Consider the following 24,735-nt stretch of genomic DNA (forward strand, 5'->3'; position numbering starts at 1 on the left):
GGGCTGCTGGGAGGACGATGCTGGTATGGGGGTGGCAGCTGTACCTGTAGTTGGGGTGGGTGCAGAGGTGTCTGCCACCACCAGGGAGCTTCAATCGGAGGAAGTATCACTGTCCAAACTGTCCCCTCCTGTCTCTGCCGTGGTGCTCCCCTCGCCCTTCATCCCACTGGTGCCCTCACTGACGGTGGATTCGGCCTTCTTTGGGATGCAGCTCCCTCCGTCGCCGGTGCCTCTGCTTCTCCGGCAGGTGATACTAATGCACATAAGGGCAGGATGACAAAACAAAAAGTGGGGGAAAGAGACAGAGGATACACTTGGTCTATGGCAGCAGGAACACCACCTTTGGTGTACACGACACACACACACACACACCGTGACCATCCCTACACACTACGCAATGCTATACCAGTGACCAGGCCATGGGCAGGAATACCTAACACCAATTGCAGCATACCTGAGACCCACAGTGCCCTGCCCAGTAGTGGATGCCTACTAGCTTGGTTGGAGGTGGTGTTCATCAGCCCGTGCCCAACATGGAACCTACCCTGCAATGTCTGCTCTGGCCTAGGGGCACCCACAGACCTAATCCCCCACCCGAAGACCACTCCACCATGCACAAGTAGTATAATGTAAAACTGTAGTCACCCACTTATGGCTGCTGTGATGCCCTCAAGCGCCCATCCAGCTCCGGATAGGCCACCGCCAGTATGCGGAACATCAGGGGGGTCAGAGTTCAACAGGCACCCCTTCCTCTTTTGGAGGCAATCCCCAGCTGGGCCTCCGCCGTCTTCCATGCCCAGCATCTCAGGTCCTCCCACCGTTTGCGACAGTGGGTGTTCCACATGCCGTAGACCCCCAGGGTCCGCACGTCCTTGGCGATGGCACACCATATACCCTTTTTCTGATTGGTGCTGACCTGCAGAGAAATAAACATAGAAAAAAGGTGTAAGGCCTCTTACACTCATGGCCCACCATATCCCTCACATACCCTTGCACATGCAGCACGCTGCCCAGGACCCTTCCACACCCCCTTACATGAGGCCCTCACACACAGCACTCCATGCTTTCATGGCCCATGCGTCATGCTCACAGTGTTGGTCTGGAGGTGCATACAGCATTCGGTACTGGGGTAGGACCCCATCCACCAGTCTTCCAACTCTGCAGCGGTGAAGGCAGGGGCCCCTTCCCCAGGGACATGAGCCATGGTCAGTTCCACACACAGGTCACAGCTTCACTTGCAGTGTAGGTCCTCTCCTGTTGAAGGTCAGGTAGCAAGTGAGTGAACAGATAGAAAATGATGGTCACGTCTGCAACGGTAAATACCGTCACCGCCTGCGTACATCACAATTGGCCATTTGTAACCCACAAGGCCCATAGACAACCAATGAGGAGTTGAATGGCGGTACTCAACCACCTCCCGCAACGGCGCACAACGTCAGTGGCATTACCTCATTGCCACCTGTCCATCCACACAGGCCAGGCGGATGCCATTTCAGGGGTGGCAGTCCATGGCACCTAACTGTGTCACAGTACACATAGGCACCATTTGGGCTTATCCAACAACATACTGTTTCAGTCACAACATGCAATGCAGTGTACATTTTGGAAATGTGGAATACTGACAAGATGCTCATCGTTTAGCCCCCTAGATTGCAACTGCTGCCGATGCATAGGAGATGGAGACATTCCCCCATGTACAGACCCTTGGTGGACTTGACAATAATGGAGGACAGGCACATTATCCTCACCTACAGGCATGACAGGGCCACAATCCAAGAGCTGTGTGCCCAATTGGAGCCAGACCTGATATCTGCTATCCGTCACCCCAGTGGGATCCCTCCTCTTGTTCAGGTGCTATCTGTGTTCCATTTCTTGGCAACTGGTTCTTTCCAAGTGACAGTGGGCTTGGCAGCAGGAATGTCACAGCCAATGTTCTCAGTAGTGCTAGCAAGAGTGTTACCGGCCCTGATCAAACACATGCGCAGCTACATTGTTTTCCCCAGGTGGAGGATTTGGCCACAGTGAAAGCTGACTTCTATGCAATGGGACATATCCCCAACATTATTGGTGCAATTGATGCTACACATATTGCCTTTGTCCGGTTGTGTGTCAGAACAATGCAGGTCTTTAGCGCGCCTGCCCTAAGAACGAATCCCCCAAACCACGAATGCGTCTCTGCAACGCATTCTTTTACCATGCAAGTCATTACAACGACTTACCTTGGGGAAAGTGCTGGACTTTGGAATAGTATAATTTACTATTCCAACTCCAGTCAGCACCACAGCACCACAGTAGGGAAAGTGTTGGACTTAAAGTCCAACATCAGTCCAACAACACTTTCCCTAAGGCAAGTCATTGTAATGACTAGAGTGGTAAAGGAATGCGTTGTAAAGACGCATTTGTGGTTCAAGCCGCGTTCTAAAGGCACAACGTGACTCGAGCCGCGTTGTTAAGGCTGTTTCCCCCTTTGTCCTCCCCTCCTCCGATGAATGTTCAGATAGTGTGTCTGGCGGACCAGTACATCTCCCATGTCAATGCAAAGTATCCTGGCTCTGTGCATGATGCCTTTATCCTGAGGAATAGCAGCATCCCATATGTGATGGCTCAACTCCAGAGGCACCGGGTGTAGCTAATAGGTAAGCCCATGGTTCCCACCCAGTATATGTTGGTGTATGGGTATGGGGTTGGCCCCAAGGGTTAGTGTTTGGCTAACAGGTATCCTTTGATTTTGCAGGTGACTCTGGTTACCCAAACTTCTCATGGCAGTTCAAGGTGGACAGGGTGACAAAGTGGGACACAAGGGTGACATTCAGGAGAGTCTTATTTCCTGGTGGGAGTCTTGGCAATAGTCTCTGGCTCCTGCCTAGATCGCAGGGACCACTTGCATGGTGGTTCTCCTTCTGCAGGGGGAGGGGCGCTGATGGCCTGTTGTTCCTGTGGCGGGACCTCCTGTCCACTAGCGTCAGCGGAGGTGGAAGGCTGTTCATCGGTTTGGCAAGTGTCAGGGGCCCGTTGGTATGCCACTGCCTCCCTCATGGTGTTGGCCATGTCTGCCAGCACCCCTGCAATGGTCACCAGGGTGGCGTGGATGTCCTTCAGGTCCTCCCTGATCCCCAGGTACTGTCCCTCCCACAACTTCTGGGTCTCCTGCAACTAGGCCAGCGTCTGGCCCATCCTCTCCTGTGAATGGTGGTATGCTCCCAGGATGTTGGTGAGTGCCTCGTGGAGAGTCAATTCCCTGAGCCTGTCCTCCTCCTGTCACACAGCAGTCCTCCCAGCTTCCCTGTTGTCCTGTGCCTCTGTCCTCTGAACCGTGGGCCCACTGCCACTGACCCCAGGTCCCTGATCGTCCTGTGTTTGTAGGGTTGCCTGTGATCCCTGCAGTGGTAGATACACTGCTGATTAACGTGTCCTGGGGACAGTGGTAAGGGCCCGCTGGGTGGGTGCTGTACTGGTATTTCCTGAGAGTGGAGGCTCTGTGGTGGGATGGGACTGTGTCTGGGTAACGGACTGTCCGGAGGTCCCTGATGGACCACGTTGGTCATCCTGATTCAGGCATGCAGAGCTGCTGTCATCACTGTGGGCCTCTTCTGGGGGGGGAGACTGGATGTTTCGGCACCTCCTCTCCGGTGACGTTGTGTGGGGGACCTGTGGGGATGTAAATGCACTGTTATTGTTTCTGCATGTGACATCTTGTGCATGGGTGTGTTGCCCTGTATGGCTGTTATTGCCCTGGCAGTTTAGGCTTGTGTGAGTGGTGATTTGGTAGGCTAGGTGATTGTCTCAAGTGTGCATGCTTTGGTGATGGGTGTCCATGCAGGTCTGTGATGGGTGTCCATGCATTGGTGTTGCAAGCAGGGCTTGGTTGTGGAAGGTATGGGTTGTTATGGTAGGGTGTGTGGGAGGTGGTGGAGTGATGGGAGAGTGAGGTTGAGGGTGGGGTATGTGATGGCATGCAGGTAGGGGGGTGATAGTAATAGGGAATTGACTTACCAGAGTCCAGCCCTCCTGCTACACCTGCCAGGCCCTCAGGATGCATGATTGCCAAGACTTGCTCCTCCCATCTTGTTAGTTGTGGGGGAGGAGGTGGGGGTCCACCCCCAGTCATCTGTACTGATATCTGGTGTCTTGCTACCACAGAACGCACCTTCCCTTGTAGGTCGTTCCACCTTTTCCTGATGTCATCCCTTGTTCTTGGGTGCTGTCCCACGCCATTGACCCTGTCCACGATCCTCCGCCATAGCTCCATATTCCTGGCAATGGATGTCTGCTGCACCTGTGATCCGAATAGCTGTGGCTCTACCCAGATGATTTCCTCCACCATGACCCTTAGCTACTCAGAGAATCTGGGGTGTCTTTGTGGTGCCATGGGTGTAGTGTGAGTGGTGTGTGTGAGGGTGTCTGGGGTGATGTGTTGGGGTGTGTTCTGTGAGGTGCGTGGATGGTGTTCTGTGGCTCTGGTTCTGTGGGTGCTCTTGGTGTGTCGCTCTCAGTTTTCAATTTTCTTGAGTCGTAAAGCGTTGTGGGTAATGTAGGTGTGTGTTTTATAGTGGTGTGGGTGTGTGGGTGTGGTGTGTGTATGTGTGTGGTTTGAATTATCCAATGTGGTGTTGATTTATATGTGTGTATGTATTTTGAGCACAGAGGTATGTACCGCCAATGGTTTACCGTGGTTGAATGTCTGCTGCAGTGATTCGTGGGTCATAATGCTGTGGGCATAGTTCTGTTGGCGTAACGGTGTGGGCCAACACGTTGCTCTGGGCCAACACGTTGCTCTGCCGGACTTGTGTGTGTGTCTGTATAGTGACAGATTGCTATGTGTGTGTCATAATATGGGTAGTGGTAAACCGCCCCGGCGACGGTATGTTGGTGGCAGTGGGTATGGCGGTAAGCGGGACTTACGCCAATGTCATAATGAGGGCCTATGTTTCTTGGAACAGACATATGTCAAACTGGTCTATGAATGAACCACATACAGGGTCATAAAGCTTGGATCTCACACCCACCTCATTCCAGGATAGGATATTTATGATATTATAGTCCTTCAGTTGGTTGTTCAATGGTGGGATCAAGGTTTCCCCTGCTGAAGGTGCCTGAGGCAAAGGACCACCACCAGAGTGAATCTCAAACTGTGTTACTTTACTAGAGTCAGATATCTCACCCCCCCCGGAGATTTTTGGTCACTACTGCTATCAAGTCAATCCACCATGGACGTAGCCCAGTCATTAATGGAGGTTGGGGGTTGAGGATTGAGTGACAAGGTAAGAGGGCATGGTGGACTAAGTTTGAACCGGATTAGAGAGCGTAGGTGAGGATATTTTGGCAATTCAAGTATCACAAGACCTTCTACCATGTGAATATGCTTTACTCTTAACACAGTATAATCAGTTACCTCGCCTCGTAATCTCTTAAGCATCATGATGGTACCAGCAATGGCAACATTAGCATTCGGCCCTCAGCTAGAGTCCACAGCAGAGCAGCCCATCATTTTGTGATCCCCAGTAGTTGCTCAAACCCCTCTCTTTTTTGGAGGTCTGTATACAGTTGTTGGTCTGCAACAGGGTAGTGCCTTTTTGAGCATGGAATGGATGGCTCCACTGTCACAGTTATGATTTCCTTAGGGTTGATATCAGCAGGGTTATTTCTAATAATCTTGAGGGACACCTTAGACAATAAAATCTCAGTCAGCTGCGCCCTTGCTGGATCTGGATGGTTTACTCTTAGACTTTTTTGCAAAGCCGCCTTCTCCTGGTTCGGGCCTTTACTTTTATCCCGCCCCAAGAGCATTTCATCCTCTTTGATTAGACTGCCAATGTCCTCGAGCATTGAATTTGATTGATGCCCATACACTGGATCGCCAGTGATGCATTTAGAGCTTTTCTTTCTTTTTTTTAACAAGGTCTCAGCCACTTTGAGTTGCCGATTAGGGGACTTCGCTGGCTCAATTCAAGGCATAGAATGGGATTTGTAATGAACTAGCTTAGTAGTTGTCAGACTGCTCGATTACTCTCCATAAACAAGATGAATAGGAAACAGCAACCTAACCCATGGTGGAACCAAGGGAGAAGACAACAATAGTAGGAGCAGCAGTTAGAGGATGTGGCCACAAGTGACAAAAGTCAGGTGTTGCCCTGAAACCTTTGAGACTTTGTGATTTTATCTAGGGTGAAAACATGAAAGCCAACTTGAAGAAGATGTGTCTTTGGCAACATGCCCCATTAGATCTCCTACGCCCTTCAATTATATGGAAACAATCCAGAGGCAATAGCTGCACCCCAGGTTAAGACCGTAAAACTAAAAGAGGAGCACAAGTAATGTAAATGACAGCAATTAAAAGTGTGCCTGAACCAGATAAAAAGTCTTACAAGGGGTTTAGGTGGTGTTCAAGGTGCAGGGCCAATGGGGGTGAGCCTGCCCTGCCTCTTCCTGTTGCTCATGGGATAAGGTTGGGTCCGCCCTTGGCCCAGGCTTTGCCCGAACACAGCCCACGGGCTTCCTATGCTGCAGAAGGTGAAAGGGCACTTCATAGAGGTACAACACCAACAGGAATCTGGAGGCAGCCATTCCTCCTCCTGGAGGGTCAGGAATTATGGGACACTGATTCCCTAGATCGCCCAATGGTGGGAATCGGCTGGCAGCCCCTCCTTCTCCTCCTGGAGTGTCAGAAATTCACGGACACTGGGGCCTCACTTAGAAGCCCTTTGTGCCACTACTGACTCATTTTTATTGACACAGCAGTGGTGCTAGCAGTGCACTGCGCTGCTCCAGATTCACAAACTGACGCATTGGTCACAATGCATCAGTTTGTAAATCCCTGCATCAGAGCATACCTGTGCCAGGTATAATTTTTGAAGAGTATGTGTTCCCAGGCAGAAAGCCGCATAGAACTGATGCTGTGAAATTTAAAACATTTACATGTATCATTCTGCATCTTCACTACGTCAGAATTGTACCCCTTGCTCAGGGCTTTTTCAAATGGGAGCTTCCTCGCATTGAGTGCCAGCAAATGTTCCAGAATTTCTGAAGCATCTATGAAAACATGTGCACATCCATGGCATCATTAGGCGATCTTAGGGAAGCACAAGAAATCTGGCGCATCAATGCCGATGCTTCAGATTCTTGTAAATGAGGACCAGAGCCCCTAGATGGCTTAATGTCCAACAACAAACGTAGCCCCTGCCGCAGGAGATGAAAGGCCACTTTTTAGAGCTATAACAGCGGTGGGAATCAGTATGGGCAATTGTTTTTTTTTTACTGAATAGTACTGCAATTGTCAGCACAAAGCAGAGTGGGTCTGTTCTCCTGACCTCTGTATGCAGAACTTTTATATGAGTGCAGCCATGGTAGTGCAACAATTTGCATTGCTAAACGGTACCATCTTTGTTGATTAAGGGTGCAATTACAAAGTTATTGACCAAAAGTACGTTTGAACTTCAAAGCCGGTGCACACAATGCAAATGTGACTCTGCATGTACCATAAAATCTTGACAAACAAAATCAAGGACTGACTCCTAGAGTCAGAGCCGCCCCTTGGCACCCTGTCAGTTTCTAAGCTCACCCACTTCTAATTATGCTGGCTAAAGAAGCGACAAAGCCGAATGACCACAACAACTGCTATGCCTATGTATTTGGCTAAGATGAAACATCCAGGATCTCATGAGCATGTTCCAGAGGGACCCTTTACCCATATGATGCTTATTCGGCTGTAAGATTATGGGGCATATTTATACTTGTTTTGCGCTGAATTTGCATCAATTTTTTTTCGCAAATTCAGTGAAAAAATAACTCCATATTTATACTTTGGCGCTAGATCTGTCCAGCACCAAAGTGCCAAAGTGCTAAGTCATTTTTTAGACATGAAAACCTACCTATCTCAATGAGAAGCAAGCTGGGCGTTCCCGTGCAAAAAATGACTTAGGGCCATATTTATCCCCCTGGATAAAATCACACACGGGGAAGAAGGGGTCAAATAACACCTGGGTGAGAGCAGGCATTAGGGGACCTGTGGGCCTATTTCCATGGTGGAACACCATGGAATAAGCCCACAGGTGCCCTCCCCAGGCCCCAGGGACACCCACACCAGAGAGACAGCGGAAGATGGTGGACCCCATCCGAGGTAAGTATAGGTAAGTACAGGTAAGTATTTAATTTTATTTTTTAAAGTGCCATTGGGGGCCCTGAATTGGGCCCTTCTACATGGCACTGGGTGCAATTGCCATTCCCAATGTAATTTTTTGGTTCTCCCATACCGCCAACCCCACCCGGCTAACATTATTTTTATAGGCTAGCCCACCATTTGCGCCGGCTTGCACCGTTCCATAAATATGGTGCCCGCCTGGCGCTCAGGAATGGTGCAAGCCAGTGCAAAACCTTTTGATGCAAAACTGCTATAGTGCAGTTTTGCACCAAAAAGTATAAATATGCCCCTATTGCTTTTGCTGGCCTCAACATTTTTGCTGCGTCTTACTTTGCTTTCCAGACTGGCGTCTATGGGGAACCCTAGAAAGGAAGGGATTGAAGTTAAAGAATAGAGTGGATCTTACAGTTGTTTGCATTTTACCGTTTACCATGAACAAAATGCGATTTGAACTAGTAAAATGACGATTTTAGAGTCTTAATTAAGCTGCCCTAGCACAGAGGGACTTTCTCTTTAAGCCCTCAGCAAAGGGAACGGAGTTTCGTGGCAATAAAATGTCGGTGCAGGAATTGTACCTGAGGACTGTAAAAGGCTTTATCCAATAAAGACGTTTCGAATGTTCTTCAAAAGGTCGTTTTTCTGCGCTGCATCTCAATAAAAGGCAAATATAATTTGCACATTGGCCATTCGAGCACATTTTCATGGAACAATTAGCAGCTTTCTTAGGCGACAAATTAGAAACCAGACCTTTGCAACAAGTCACGCACGTACATATCCATGCAAGCCCTAACATCACATTGAGCAAAAGCTTAATTATATCTAAATGCCAGGCAAGTGTCCTGTTGCAGTGCACAAACTGGGTAGTTGCACTGTTTCAATGAACACATTATAAAGCATGACTTATTTTTTATCTTGCCATTTGTAAATGTGATGTTCTGACGCTATTAGCAGTCACAGGAAGCTTCTATCTTTAAAATGATTTTCCCCTTGAGATCGTTTCTTTCGTGTCGCGGCAGAACTATCGAAAAACAATGCTGGAATCAATAACTATATTTTCAGCGACAAGAAACGTGTGACAGTGGTTCCCAAACTGGGAGCCACGGCTCCCTGGTGTGCCATGAAAACTAGCCAGGGGTGCCGCACACAATTTGGGAACCACTGCCTGTAGTTTTATTGTGTCTGAATGGATCGATTCGTGTTGCCAACTCTCCCGCATTTGACACGTTTTTTCCATCATTCTGATTCCCGCCCACTGCTTACACAGAACCCACATTATGTTCCCATCTCTCACCCTCTTACTAGATGAGGAGAGGAGGAGGATTATAGTTGCCTAGCAAAACACCTCAAGTGGCCTGGCAGGCAGTGCCACCTTAAGAATTTTTTGGGGGCCCAGGCGCAACATGTTTTCGGGCACCCCTAATTGGAATATATTTGAATTTATTGCCTATTTTCATTTCGGTCAAGTTCTCATAACATCAAATATAATTTAATGATCTATCACAATTTAACCAGCATTGCAATCAAAAACGCACATACTAGATGGCCTCTGAAATTCTTGAACAAGCACTGCTTAAACAATGTATTTTTGTGCTGTGGGAACAAATATTTTGACACCCTCAAAAATGTATTTCATCCGGTTCTCCCACAGGTTAACTTGCACGTTAGGACACTCCTTAAATATATATATGCAGAGTGAAACCATTCAAATAAGAAAGGGGTCCACTCAATGAGTGAGATTTAGATTATTAACAAGTTGAAGAGTTTATTATAAAATTAAAAGTAAGCGATACAGAAATAATGTCAAAAAGGCGCCAAGCTGCAGAGATATGCAGAGTGTGCAAAATCAGAACTATTTTAAGTCTCAAATAAAAAGCAAAATCAAAAAGAAATCAGACAACATTTCTGGTAGAACGGAATAGCCTTCTGGCTCAACCACAAAATCAAGGAGTTCTTATACACAATTCTCGAATACAAAATGAGCTGCAAAGTCATCTTGGTCTGAGAGAAAAACTTAGCCCCTGATTTATACTTTTTGACGCAAACCTGCTTTAGCGGAGGTTTCCTTCAAAAGGTTTACCGCCGGCTAGCGCCATTCCCCGACTCCAGCCAGGTGTCATATCTAAGGAATGATGCAAGCCGACTGTAAGGCCCGATTAGTGTCACAATAAATTACGCTAACTGGGTGGGGGAGGCGTAGGGGAAACAGGAGGTTGTGTGTCAAAGAATGGCACTAGTCAGGTTAGAGTCAGAAAAATGACTCTTACCTGACTAGCGTAATTTTTTTATGCAAAACACCCATGGACATGACTCCTGTCTTAGTAAAGACAGGACTCATGCCCCCCTGCCCAATGGCCATACCCACAGGACATATGTCCCCCGGGCATGGCCATTGGGCACAGTGCCATGTTGGGGGGCCCAAGTTAGGCCCCTCTATGGCACTTTAAAAAAAAAACAAAAAAACTTACCTGGACTTGCCTGGGATGGGTCCCCCCATCATTAGGGTTCCCCATCCTTAGGTGTCCTCCAGGTGTGGGTGGGGGCAGATGGGGGTGTCCCTGGAGGCAGGAAAGGGCACCTGTGGGCTTCTTACATGTTCTCCGACCATTGAAATGAGCACACTGGTCCCCTAACGCCTGCCCTGACCCAGGCATTAAATAATGGCACTAAGCAAGCTTAGCACCATTATTTAAAGCCATCCTCCTCCCATGCGTGATTTTTGCACAGGAGGATAAATAAGGCGCTAGGGTCTTTGAGTCATTTTTTGCCCGGGTACACCTACCGTGCATCTCGTTAACACAAGGTAGGTTTTATCAGTAAAAAATGACGTTAACTCCAATATTTTGACGCTAGGCGGGTCTAGCATCAAAATATAAATATGGAGTTAAGTTTGTGCTGGATTTGTGTTGAATAAATGACACAAATCCGGCGCAAACAGAGTATAAATATGCCCCTAAATGTCTTCGGCAAAGCAGAATTCAGGGCAAAATACATATTGAGCGGCAATGGGTTCTGCCCATCAAATCCGCCCAGGTTTTTCACTTTTTAATCACCTGGTGTTTGTCCTGTCTACTGTGGGCGATCCTTACAACTGGTGACTCACCCACAGTAAACTCACGATAAATGAAATGCATGTGTTTGCCGCCAGTGTTTGCCTTTTAATATAAGGCTACTATGACGCAGCAAGGGTAAGGGTTACTTGGCTAATTACACATGAACACGTGTGCCCAGAGGTGTGCACACATGAGGGCTGCACATGTGAGAATCCTGTTTTTTGAGGTCCAGTAACTTCGAACAGGTACCCTGGTGCAGAGCAGCACAGTAACTGGGCACAGGTCGTTAGGCGCAACTAAGACTCTGCAGGATTGAATATTGACCTAGGATAGGCCTCATGATCTCCGTGCACACTCGTAGGGAAAGTCAATGTGATTTACTGTCTTATCTGCAGTGACACTCCACTATACACCTATGAGGAACACTGCCTTAGTGTGCAGTTTTCCTTCCTTTTGGTCTACAGAGACCAGTGACATATCAAGCTGGGGTGGAATCTGTACGCCAAACCGAAGAAGATAACTGTACAGCTTAAGGTCATCCAGGATTGTCATATTTGTATGGCTAAGCTCAGGACAGATCACAGACCTTTGGTCACCCTGCAGTGCCAAGGTAATTACATTTCTCTCCAGGCAAGGAACTAAGGCCTCCCCTCACAAAGGAAGCAATTAATAGTGCTTCACTCCATTCCCGCAGGATAAAAGGGGTGGGAATGAAAGATCTGCATCAGTCAATCAGCTGTCACACTGTACAAGGGATCCGCCAGTCCAAGCCCACAGAACAATGGAAGGAGTCCAGACCGCCGAAGCTAACACAAGAGGAGGCTCGCCTTTCAAGATATGGTGGGAAAGGCGTTGGCACTGTTAGCTAAAGCTGGAGCTGAGTGCCCCCAGAGGAGATATGACCAGTGACTCCTGGGTAACGCTGTTAGAAAAGGGATCTATAGTTGGCAGTGGTTTGCACCCTGTCCAAGTAGGACCCTCACTCTAGTCAGAGTAAGGGAACCACACAGTTAAGTTAATCCCTGTCAACTCCCTTGGCAACGTGGCATGAGCAGCCAGTCTTGTCTCAGAGGCAATGTGTAAAGTATTTGTGCACATCCATAGTAACACAGTGCAAACATCACAAAAGTACTCCACACCAGTTTAGAGAAAATAGGCAATATTTATCTGCGTAAAACAAGACCAAAACAACAAAAATCCAACATACAGAAGTAAAAATATCACTTTTTAGAGGTTTAAATAAGTCTTACTCCACAGGAATCAATGGCGGTATCGGTTGATCACAAAGTACAGGGATGCATCAAACACAAAGAGGATGTGGGCCCCAGGAGAGTTGAGGTGCTGAGAAAGAAAAGGGATGCATCGGTTCCTCACTGCGGAAGGGAGGTAATGTGTCAATTCTTTCCTCGCAGGTGAGGTGATGCATTGTTTTTTTCCTGGCAGGGGGTTGTGATGCGTCAATACTTTACTCGCAGGAAAGGTGATACATTGATTTACGTAAACAAAGCTTTGGTTCCTTACTAGTCAATGAGAATTGTTGCCCAGGGACAATGCGTGGAAAATCCAGACATGTTGTGATGATGGAACAGCGATAGAACAGACCTTGGATTTGTTGTAAAAAAATTTAAACTTCCTGAATCCTATTGAATAATATATTGGATTTTCACAGTACGGAGTTGTCTTATTAATTAATTGAAGACTGGATCATCTGTACACATACTGTGGCCCTCATTATGAACACGGCGAGAAAGATCACACCGCCTACAGGATGGCGGTCTGGGCCACCGAATAAGGAAGCACATGAAAAACAGGCAGCCTGAAAAACACTCACAGCCAGCAGAGGAGTGCCGACAATGACGGAATAGGCCACCCACAGGCAGACGGAAAGGACCAACCGGCCCAACAAATAATGAAGCACTAGACCACCATCAGTTCCGGGGCGGGAACCACCACCATGCAAAGCCAGGCGGAAAAAAAACAAATAAAAGGAAACACTCAACGGAGGCTCACACAACATGCTGAAGCAGACATGGAGAGAGAGTTGCAAATCATGCCAGTCCTGCTCCTTGCCATATACCTCCATGTCCGAGACCGCCGACGAAGACGATGATGGTAAGTACAGCAACCTACTAAACAAGGGAAGAAGGGGCACAGTTACATACCCACCCACTCCACCCACCATGCAATGCACCCACAACCCATCACAACAGCACAAGCGATACACCCCAGAGCCAGAGGTACTTACCCAACACTAGTCAAATTAAACCTGCCCCTAGTTCACACATGTGCACAACACTCCCCCACAATGAAACAAGTAACCACGGATCCAAAGTGTACCAACAACAATACTGGCCACACAAACGTTATTAACGCTCCAGGAGCAACAGAACGTCCTCATTAGGCCAATGCCAGTCCATAGCTGAAAGGCTGATGGGCCCAAATGGCCCCAACTTGACTCCCACATGTGCACATTGTACTCCATCATAGGGGCCATCAATGGGGCAACCAGGCACCTCAGAGGCAGGTGGTCACGGGGGTGGGGACTTACGTCTGAGGGTGGCTTAGGCTTACGTTTGGGAGGTGGTTTGGTTTTTGTCTTGGAAGGTGGGGGAGCAGGCTTTGACTGGGGTGCGTCAGATGTGCCTGGGCCTGTACATGGCCTCTTGCTCACAGAAGAAGGTGCACTGGAATGTGAGGGGCAGACAGGGGTGGACTTCAAAGTGGGAGGAGTGGACAGGGCAAGGAGGTGGGCCCGTTTAGGGACAAGCCAGAGTGGGCCGGTGGGTTCAAAAAGATCTACACAGGATAGGAAAAGTTTCTTAGGGGCAATCGAGGTGGACCTGGAGGAAGGTATGTAAGTGGAGGTAGTGGGCATGGTCGTAACAGGTGTAGTGTGCGTGACGTGGATGCAGGTGACTGTACAGTATGCTGAGGTGTGGTGGATGTGTGTTGGGTGGGTGTCTGGGAACGTTTGAGTGTCTTGGGAGAAGGGGGGTGGACACAGTGGGACAAGACAGGCTGCCAGTGTAAGTGGATGTTGTCTGGGTGTATGCAGGTCTGGTGAGTGTGCTGCATGTGGCAGTCAATGTTGTTGTGGTGAGTGCAGGTGTGGTGTCTGGGGTGCATGACTGGATGTCTGATGTTGTGGTGACTGCAAGAATGGGGCCAGAAACAGTGAATGAAGGTGCAGTGCCTGTGAGTGTGCATGTAGAGGTGACAGACAGGGAGGTGGGAGAGGTGGACACACTGGGAGAAGTGGATGTTGGTGTGTGTGCCTTTGTATGTTGGCTGTGTGTATGCCTGTGGTGGGAAGTGTGGTACTTGTGTTTCTCTGTGTGCTTCTTGTGTGTTGAGGTATGTGCATGGTTGTAGGATGTGTGCTTGAGATGGGTGAAGGGAGTGGGGTGCTGGAAGGGGTGGAGGTGCTGGGAGGGGGGACAGAAAGACCAGGGACACTGGTTGCCATCAAAGAGGAGGCCAGAGCCTGAAAAGATCTCTGCAGGCCAGACACAGCACCGTGAATGCCATCCAGGTAGGCATTGGTCTGCTGCACCTGTGATGCTAGCCCTTGGATGGCATTGATGATGGTTGTCTGCCCTACAGAGATGGTCCTCCGGAGGTCAGTAGCCTCCTCTGTGAGGGCAGCAGGGCTGTTTGGGGCAGGGGATGAGGTACCTGGAGCAAAGGAAATGCCCACCCTTCTGGGTGAGTGGGCACGGGGAACTGGATTTGGAGCAACTGGGAGGGCGGTGATGGTATGGGGTGGCGGATGATGACAATGAATGGGTGAGCCCACTAGGGTCTGCCACCACCAGGGAGCTCCCATGGGAGGATGTGTCAGAATCACTCCATTCAGTGGTAGTTGCCTCCCCTGTGGTACTCACCTCACTCTCCAACCCACTGGTCCCCTTGGCGTTGATCGACTCTGCCTCCTTTGAACCGTGGGCTGCTGCATCCCCCCTTGCTGGTGCCATTGCGCCCTCACCAGATGATGCTGATGTACACAGACAACACAGGAGAACAGGGGTGGGTAGACAAAACAGGAGAGACATTTGTAAATAGCTGAATGGATGTACATAACTGGTTCACATATACTCCCACCCAGCAAATATACCATCATCCAGCATCAACAGCTATACTCATGGCTATGCCCCTGACTATTGGCCCCAGCCCTAGTATACATCCATCTCCAACATCACAGAAGGACCTGAATAACTGCACACCTGTCCCTTATCATCTAACTGCCCATGGGGCTACCATGCAAAGTGACATCTATCAGAGTCCCTGCCACTAGACAGCATACCTACTACAGCACCATCAGACATCCATCAAGGAGGAATACAATGGTCTCTTTACTCACCCCCTTGTGTCTGCTGTGCAGCCTTCAAGCGCCCATTTAAGTCTGGATACGCCACCGCCAGATTGCGGCACATTAGGGGGGTCAGTGACCAATGGTCACCCCTTCCTCGTTGGGAGGACTTCCCCAGCTTGGCCTCACAGGTTTTCCTGGCCCAGCACTGCAGGTCCTCCTACCGCTTCCTGCAGTGGATGCTCCGCCAGTTATAGACCCCCAGGGTCCGCACCTCCCCGGCGATAGCCCGCCATAGTAACCTCTTCTGAAGAGCACTGACCTGCAGGGGACACACAGAAAAGTGACACAGAAGTCAGAAAGTGCCCATTTGATACAGCTGGCTATATGTCCCCTATGGGACAGACACGTAAAACAGCATTACAGCACCTCACACACGCAGTATGTCATGAATGCCACGGCTGTACAGTGTCAAATCGTGCACACTTGTTTACAACCATCTACCACCATTTCACACATCCATGCACCCCAATCTGCCTACTCACCTGTACCTCTGGTTGACCATAGAGCTTGGCGTACAGGGGTAGGACCCAGTCCACCAGCTTTTCCCGTTCCTCGGTAGCCCTTTCCCCTGCCACTCGTGCCATTTCCAGGACCAGGGTCAGGACACAGCAACGCACTTAGTGGAGTACTTGCATGCACGTAATCTGGGAGTCAAGTGAAGGGGTGACGAGATAGCGTACGCTCCTCGGCGGTGTGCACCATCACCGCTGGCGGCGATCATGATAGGCCCATATTCCCCATTGACAACCATGTTAACCAATGAATGGGTGCACAGTGGTGAACACCACCTAACCCCATTACGACAACCGCTAGTGGTATGAGGTCACTTCCACTGCTCCATATCTGGATTACTGGGGACAGACATTTTGCACACTACTACACAGTTATTAATTTATCATTGGCCCCATGCAGGCCCTATGTACCCCATCCCACAACTGCATGGACATACACATTTTTTAACTCACCACAACAGTCCAGATGTATCAGTGAAGACATATCACTCCAGTTTAACATCCTATAATACATATGTGTCATCAACTTGTTTGCCAGCAGTGCTGAATACTCAACATGTTGGGAAGATGAAAATGTGTCCCTCACATGTGTTCTCCACTCCTCCTAGGTACAGACCTATGTGGCGAGGGAGAGCCACACCGGTGTACAGACCATTTGTTGATTTGGAGACCATGGTGGAGGTTAACATCATAATCAATTACAGACTCACTTGTACTACTATTCATGAACTTTGTGCATTATTGGATACAGCACTGAGACCAGCTAATCGTAATCAGCATGCCATCCCTACTGAAGTGCAAATGCTCACTCCACTCCATTTCCTGGCCTCTGGCTCATTTCAGGTGACAGTGGGCATGGGTTCTGGTGTTTCACAGCCAATGTTCTGCCTCACACTGTACAGATTCCTGAATGCATTTGTACGACACCTGCAGTCATATCTGAGGTTTCCCCAAATTGCTGAACTCCCTGCCATCAAGTCAGACTGTTATGCCTTTGCCAACATCCATCATGTGATTGGTGCCATTGATGGCACCCACATAGCTCTCATCCCCCGAAGAGTAAGTGAAGAGGTGCACAGAAACAGGAAGAACTTTCACTCTATGAACATTCAATTGGTGTGTACTGCAGACCAGTACATCTCACATGTGAATGCCATGTTCTCTGGATCAGCCCATGATTCCTTTGTGCTGAGGAACAGCATGGTGCCACACATGATGGAACAACTACAAGGGGACAGAGGATGGATCATAGGTAAGTGTGTCTGACACATTTTCTACACATAGCTGACAGCCAGCCTGTCTGGAACTGAAGGTTCTTAGTCACAGTCCTCTTTTGCCTACATTTGCAGGTGATTCTGGCTACGCTAACATGCATTGGCTACTGACACCAGTGAGGAATCCTAGGACAGATGCAGAGAGGAATTACAATGAGGCCCATGGACATACTAGGAGGGTCATAGGTCTCCTGAAAGCTATATTATGTTCCCTCCATATTTCTGGGGGATCCCTGGCCTATGGACCTTACAAGGTCTGTAGAATAGTGGTGGCCTGCTGCATGCTGCACAAAGTGGCTGTGAGGAAATCTATTTCCCTCTTGGAGGAGGAGGGTTCTGTATATCCAGACCAGCTTCCTCTAAGAGGGGATGAGAATGATGGTGATGATAAAGAGGGGGAAGATGTACACTCCAAGAACCAACTGATCTAACAATACTTCCAGTTACTAAGATGTACTATTTGCTGGTGTTGTTGTCTGTGCTGCATACTGTCTGTATGACTTATCCCCTATGTGGGTGTTGGGTCAATAGACATTTTCACGGTAACAAGGTTTGCATATGACATGTGACATGATGAACAATTTGTTAGGCATTTCTGTTGACACCACCCCATGTTGTGCGTGGGGTGCCATTCCTGCAATAAAGTTATGATTATATGATTACAATGATAACTGCATGCACAGTTCGATTTGATTCAACATACTGACAGGGGACATTGACATTGGTGTACATGTGTTTTATTAGGTGTCAGGGATGCCAGGGTGCTCTTTACAGTGATGGGTGTGGGCTGCTGGTGGATGTCCACACTGGCAACATGGTCTCAGCGATTGTTAGCAGTGGTAATATGTCCATCGGTATTGTACATGTTGTTGAGTTGATATTGCACAGTGGGAATGGCGGTTGAGTGGCACACTTGGGGGACAGTTTGTGTCACAGTCACTTCTTTGAGGGTGCCTTGGTCTTGACAGGTGTTCCTGTGCCATATCTGGGCCTGAGGGACCGTTTGGGTGCCTGGTGTTGGCCTGTACGGGTGGAGGTGCTGGTCTCCTGTGTGTCCTTGGATAGTGGCACCAGTCCAGTTGCTGCTGCTGCTGTTGATGGCTGGTCTGTATCTTGGTCTTTGGTAGGGGATTCCTGGTCTGTGGGGGTCTCGGGCTGTGTTGGGAAGTGGTGCAGCAGCGCCCCTGCAATAGTGGCCATGGTGGCATTGAGCTGTTTCCACTGCTCCATGGCCTCCTGGTGGTGTGCTATCTGTAGCCTTTGATTCTGCTTCAGGGTGGCCATGATCTAGCCCATCCTGTCCCGGGTATGGAGGTATGTTTCCAGGACCTCAGAGATGACCTCCTGGGCTGCAGTATCCATCCTATGGCCTCCTCCCTGGGCCACTGTTGCCCTCCCACTGGGCCTAGCCCCCTGTGCCTGTGTCCCTTGCACCGGTCTGGCAGTGCCACTTGTACTGGGGCCATTGTCTTCCTGCCTGTTGGTAGGTGGTGACTGTGGCCTCTGTCCTTGTGTTCCACCAGTCTGTAGCCTGGATACACAGGTGTGGGGCAGGTTGCCCAGTCCTGATGTTGGTGGCTGGGTGGTAGGGGTGCCAGTGGTATCCTGAGTGGGGTGCTGGATGGTGACAGGCCAGGACTGTGTGAATGGGCAGGGTATTCCTCACTGTCCAGAGTTTCCTCTCAGTGTCCTGTGTGGTACCTCTGTCTCCGTGTGGGCCACTGCCACTCCTTGTCCTGTCCATCAGGGTGGCATGGGTGGTGGTGCCTGGTGGGGGAATGGACATGTACGTTACAATTGCAAAATCGGATGGGATGCACAGGGCAGGCCTATTTTGTGCAGAGCTTCCACTGGTGGGCCATGCAGGGTGCTTTTGTGAGGTTGCCATTGCATTTTGCTTGGGATGTGGAGGCGCATTGTGGATGGTGGAGTGTCATTGTGATGCCTTTCAGGGGTAGGTGGCTGTGCACAGGGGGAGGCATGTGGGCCTGCTGTTGGGTTTGTGGGAATGCCGGGTGACTGGATTTAGTGATTGTGGTCAGGGTGGGGTAGTTGTCCTGATGGTATTTGGAGGAGTGGGGTGTTGCATGCATTCAAGGTGTGGTGGAGATGCAGTAATTGTGGATGACTTACCCGAGTCTATTGGATGGACAGTACCTTTTCCTCCCAGTCAGTATAGTCAGGGGGTGTTGGTGGAGGTCCTCCCCCAGTCTTCTGTACCGCAATGTTGTGCCTGGATGCCATGGACCTCACCTTCCCATGCAGGTTGTTCTATCTCTTGCAGATGTCATCCCTCATGCGTGGATGGTTTCCCACTGTGCTCACCCTATTGACAATGGTCTGCCATAACTCCATCTTCCTGGCGATGGGTGTCTGCTGGACCCGTGCCCCGAATATTTGTAGCTCGACCTTGAGTATTTTATCCAACATAGTCCTTAGCTCCCTTTCTTCGAAGCGTGGGTGCTTGGGTGGTGCCATGGTGTGTGTTGTTGGTGGTGTGTTGTGTGGATATTGGTAAAGGTGCTGTTGTGTGTTTGGGTGAGTGAGTCGTGTGATGTGGCATTCAGTGTCTGCCTTTAGTTTTGTCTGTCTGGCTTCTCTTATTGGCAATGCAAAGGATTGTGGGGTATGTCTGTGAGTGTTTTATAGTGTTGTGAATATGTGTCAGGTGTGTGGGTTTCAAACTTGCCAATGTGTGCATTTCTTACTGTTGGGTCCACTTGCTGGCCGTGGCGGTCTCTATCACCAATGGTCGTTCGACATCCACTGACCGTCTCAGTGATTTGTGCATCATTATTTGGAGGGCAGGGGATTTGTGTGCTCGGCGGTGACGAGGTGGGAATGTGCAGCTTTTTTGCCGACAAGTCCCTGGCGGTGACTAGTGGTAGGAATATTTTTGGCGGATTCTGTTTTTTGCATCTTTATATGGTGGGTTTCTGTTCACTGCCATTGGTGGGATTCTGTTCGCTGTTGCCACAGCGGGAGACGGTGTTTACCACCATTTTCATAATGACCCTCTATATCTAAACAATTAATCTAGGAGCATTTTTAAGTGAGACATTGTCTGTACCCAGTTCCTAGGGGAATGCTGGGTTGCCCCTAAGTGTGTTCACTTTCTAAATGTGGCATTTTCAAACTTACAATTCAAAAATCAATTTCACCAAAAGATGTATTTTTAAATTGTGAGCTCAGAGACCCCAAACTCCATATCTCTATCAGTTACCAATGGGAATTTACACTTAAAATATATTTAAAAGCAATCCCTATGTTACCCTATTGGAGAGATAGGCCTTCTAACAGTGAAAAAATGAGTTTAGTAGTGTTTCACTATCAGGACATGTAAAACACACCAGTACAAATACACTGCACCCTGCTATGGGGCTCCCTTGTGCCTCCTTTAGGGTTGACGTACATGTTGTAAAAGGGAAGGTTTGGGCCTAGCAAGTGGGTGCACTTAAATGACAGTTTAAAAATGTCCACACCGACACTACAGGGGGTCTGAGACATGTTTACAGGGCTACTTATGTAGGTGGCACAATCAGTGCTGCAGGCCCACCAGTAGCATTTTATTTACAGGCCATGGATGCACATGGTGCACTCTACTAGGGACTTACTATTAAATCATATATGCCAATCATGGATAAACCAATCACCAATACAATTTAGACAGAGAGCACTTACACCCTAGCACTGGTCAGCCATGGTAGAATGCCCAGAGTCCTAAAACCAGCAAAAATGAAATTCATCAAAGGATCAAAAACAGGAAGTCAGAAGCCAAAAGACAGGCAACACCATGCCAAGAGCTGACAGCTCTAACATGTGTCCTCCCCATCTGAAAGTGGGGAGAACTACTGAACCTCTTAAGAGTTCTCATCACTAAGGCAGGAGAACCTGTACAGACCATCAGCATTGGCGTGTTTTTATTCCAGGGTGGTGTTCCACCATAAAGTCCATTCCCTCTACCACATCAACAGTTTAGGATTCTCACCCCACTTCTGCATTAACGATCTGAGGGGCCTGTGTTCTGTCTGAGCCTGTAAGTGTGTCCAGGTAGGCTGGTCCTGCGTTGTGTATGGCCTTGTACGTGTGGATGAGTAGCTTGAAGGCGGTTCGTTTCTCGACTGGGAGCCAGTGGAGGGTCCTCAGGTGATGTGAGATATGTTCTTGGCGTGGGATGTCCCGGATGAGTCTGGAGGCTGCTCTGTCAAGAGTGCAACAATGGTGCCATATCCCTTTAAGAATTTCCTGTAATATCTAGTGAGACCTAAAACGCCTTTCACCTCTGTCTAGGTTTTAGGGGGTGCCCAAGCTAGAAAGGTGCCAATCTTGGCTTTCAAAGGTACCACCTGAGCGCTCCCTACCTGTTGTCCCAAGTACACCACAGACCCCTGCCCTATCTGGCACTAACTGGCCTTGATAGTGAGGCCTTCACTCTGCAGGGCCCTCAACACTTTCTGGAGGTGGTGCAAGTGGTCCTCTCTGCTAGAGCTGAAGACAGCAATGTCGTCTAGGTAGGCGGCATTGAAGTTCTCCAACCCAGCCAGGACCTGGTTGACCAGCCTCTGGAATGTGGCAGGGATGTTCTTCAACCCAAAGGGCATGAAATGGAACTGATAATGCCCCTCTGACATTGAGAATGCCAATCTCTCTTTTGGCCCCTCGGTCAAGGCAATCTGCCAGTACACAAATGTTAGATCAAACATGCTGAGGAACTTGGCAGCTTCCAACTGGTCAATTAACTCATCAGTTCGGCAGATGGGGTGCATGTCAGTCTTGGTGATGGCAAACAGCCCACAATAGTCAACACAGAACCTCATTTCAGGTGTGACAGCAAATGGAGCAGCCTTGGAGAGCAAAACCACTGGGCTGGACAAAGGACTGTTGGAGTGCCCAATCACCCCTAACTCCAGCATCTTGGCGACTCCCTCTTTGAAGCTGTTTCTCACTCTATCAATCAACCTATAAGACTTGTGCTTAACAGGCAGGCTGCCCCCAGTGTCATTGTCCTGGATACACCATTGGGTGGCACTAGGGATAATCAAGAACATGGTGGTGGTCTACAACAGTAACTGGCAAAGTCCTTCTGCTGTTCAAGGGTCGGAGTTGGGGAGAGGTTCACACCCTCCACTGATCCATCTTGCTCTTTAGAAGACAGGAGGTCAGGAAGAGGTTCACTCTCCTCTTCTAACCCATCATCTGTGACCAAGAGTATGATCAACTCAGGCTTCTCAAAGTATAGCTTGAGGCGGTTCATGTGCAGAACCCTCAAAGGGTTCCTAGGAGTCTGCATGTATGTCCATCAGGTAGGTGACAATACTCTTGTGCTCCTTCACCTCAAATGGGCTACAGCAATGGTTCTGGAGAGCATAAGGCTCTACCGGGCCATCACCCACACTTTCTGGCCAGACTGAAACTCAACCAGAGTAGAATTCTGGTCATACCAGTGATTAATGTCCTCCTGGCTAAATTTCAGAATCTCATGGGGGAATTTCCAGAAGCGGGTTGTCTGGTTCCTGAAGGCCAGCCTGCAACTAAATACATCCTGGGATGCCTTCTTAGGAGCTTGCTTCCAGCCCTCCTTCACCAAACTGAGAGGCCCATCTTACAGGGTGCTCATACAGAAGCTCAAAAGGGCTGAAGTCAAACCCCTTCTGCAGTACCTCTCAGTAGGCAAACAACAGGCATGGTAACAGGATGTCCCACTTACGCCTCATGGGTTCTGAGAGACCCATAATCATGCCCTTCGGGTATGGTTGACCCTTTCAATCAACCCATTGCTTTTGTGGGTGGTAAGGTGCAGTGAACTTTTAGGTAACACAACACACCTTCACATTGTTTCATGTACAATGACATGAAATTGGTACCTCGGTCAGAATCCACCTCCTTGGGGAAATCCACATGGGTAAAGATAATAGGTTCCCTGGCCACAGTGGGTTCAGTCACTGTTCTCAGAAAGATAGTTTTTGGATACCGGGTGGCATGGACAACCAAGAACAGACAGGATAAACCTGTTGTCCATGGCTATCTTGGGATACAGAGGCCCCACAATGTCAATGTCCACCCACTCAAAAAGGGTGCTCATGAGAAGAAATGGCAGGTTTGACAGGTCCTGCAGAACATATCTGAGGTCTCCCTCATTTGGGGCCAATGGACGTGGTGGCAAGCCTATCAAAGGTCTTGTCCTGCCCAAATGACCTGTAACTGGCACATCATGAGCCAGACCCAGTAGGAAGGCTTTGAAATACTGGGGTACCACAGGCACATGGGCTGCCCCAGGCTCAGTAACCTTAGGCTCACTATACAGCAGCTCATTCTCCCAGTATATCAGGGGAGATCCATAGGCCCCATCAGCTGCCTAGGCCTTGGCCTATTTCTGAAGGCCCTCAAGAGTGGGGCACTCTTTCTGAGCTGCGCAGAACATCTCCCTGGAGGTGACTCCTTCCCACTGCCAATGGGTAAGCTCAGAAAGGTTCCCCAGTTAGGCCTCTTCCTCTCCTCTAGGTTCTGGATCATCTCCCTCAATTTCAGCCTCCTCCCAGACCATGGGAATATTAGGAGTGGGTTTCCCACACCCCCCATACCCCCTCTTCCTGGCAGGCACCAGGGCCACTGTTTCAGGCTTCTGATCACTCTTTCTGGTAGCCATGGTACTTGTGGTCATGCATGCCAATTCCCAACATTTCCAAGACCGACCAGGGCTTCACCTCCTTCCAGGCGGTATGCTTTAGGTTGTTCTCTGGACCACCTCACCCTTATCCAAGGAGACTAGGGTTAACTCAGCTGGCTCCCCACCACTAAACTGGGGCTAACTGCTCCCCAATCACTACACTCACCACCCCTAGGGTCTGCCCACCGGTGGGGGGCTATCCCCGCTCGGGACACTTGGGACACCCTCTAAAGTGTCCTTCTTGGTTACAGGTGAAACACTTTCAGGGTCCCTTGCCTGGAAGCTTTAATGAAGGGAACCAAATCTTCTTCTCAAAAAGGGGTTGGGAATCCTTACCCTGGGAACCAGTTTAAGGCCCTTTCGCGAACTTCTTAATTTATTTTTGTCCCCTCCCCCTTCCTTCTTCTGCTGGGAACCTTGCCCACCCTTGACTGAGTCTCCCACAAACAATTTCTTATGGACTCTGTTGCTGAGCCAGCCAGCGGCCCACCTCCTTGGCAAGCTTCCTGGGGTCATTAAGCTTGCTGTCAATCAAGTGCTGCTGTAGCTCTGGAAGACGACTAGACAAGTGCAACCATATAATTACATTTTGCAGTCACTAAAAGTCTGTTACCTCACTGCCCTTCATCCAACCATCCAGTGCTCCGCAAAAGGAATCAACATACTCCACCCAAGTTTGAGAACCAAGTTGAGTACTCTCCCTAAATGTTACCCTTTAACTTT

Source organism: Pleurodeles waltl, chromosome 3_1, assembly GCF_031143425.1.
Source record: "Pleurodeles waltl isolate 20211129_DDA chromosome 3_1, aPleWal1.hap1.20221129, whole genome shotgun sequence".
NCBI classification, from domain to species: domain Eukaryota; kingdom Metazoa; phylum Chordata; class Amphibia; order Caudata; family Salamandridae; genus Pleurodeles; species Pleurodeles waltl.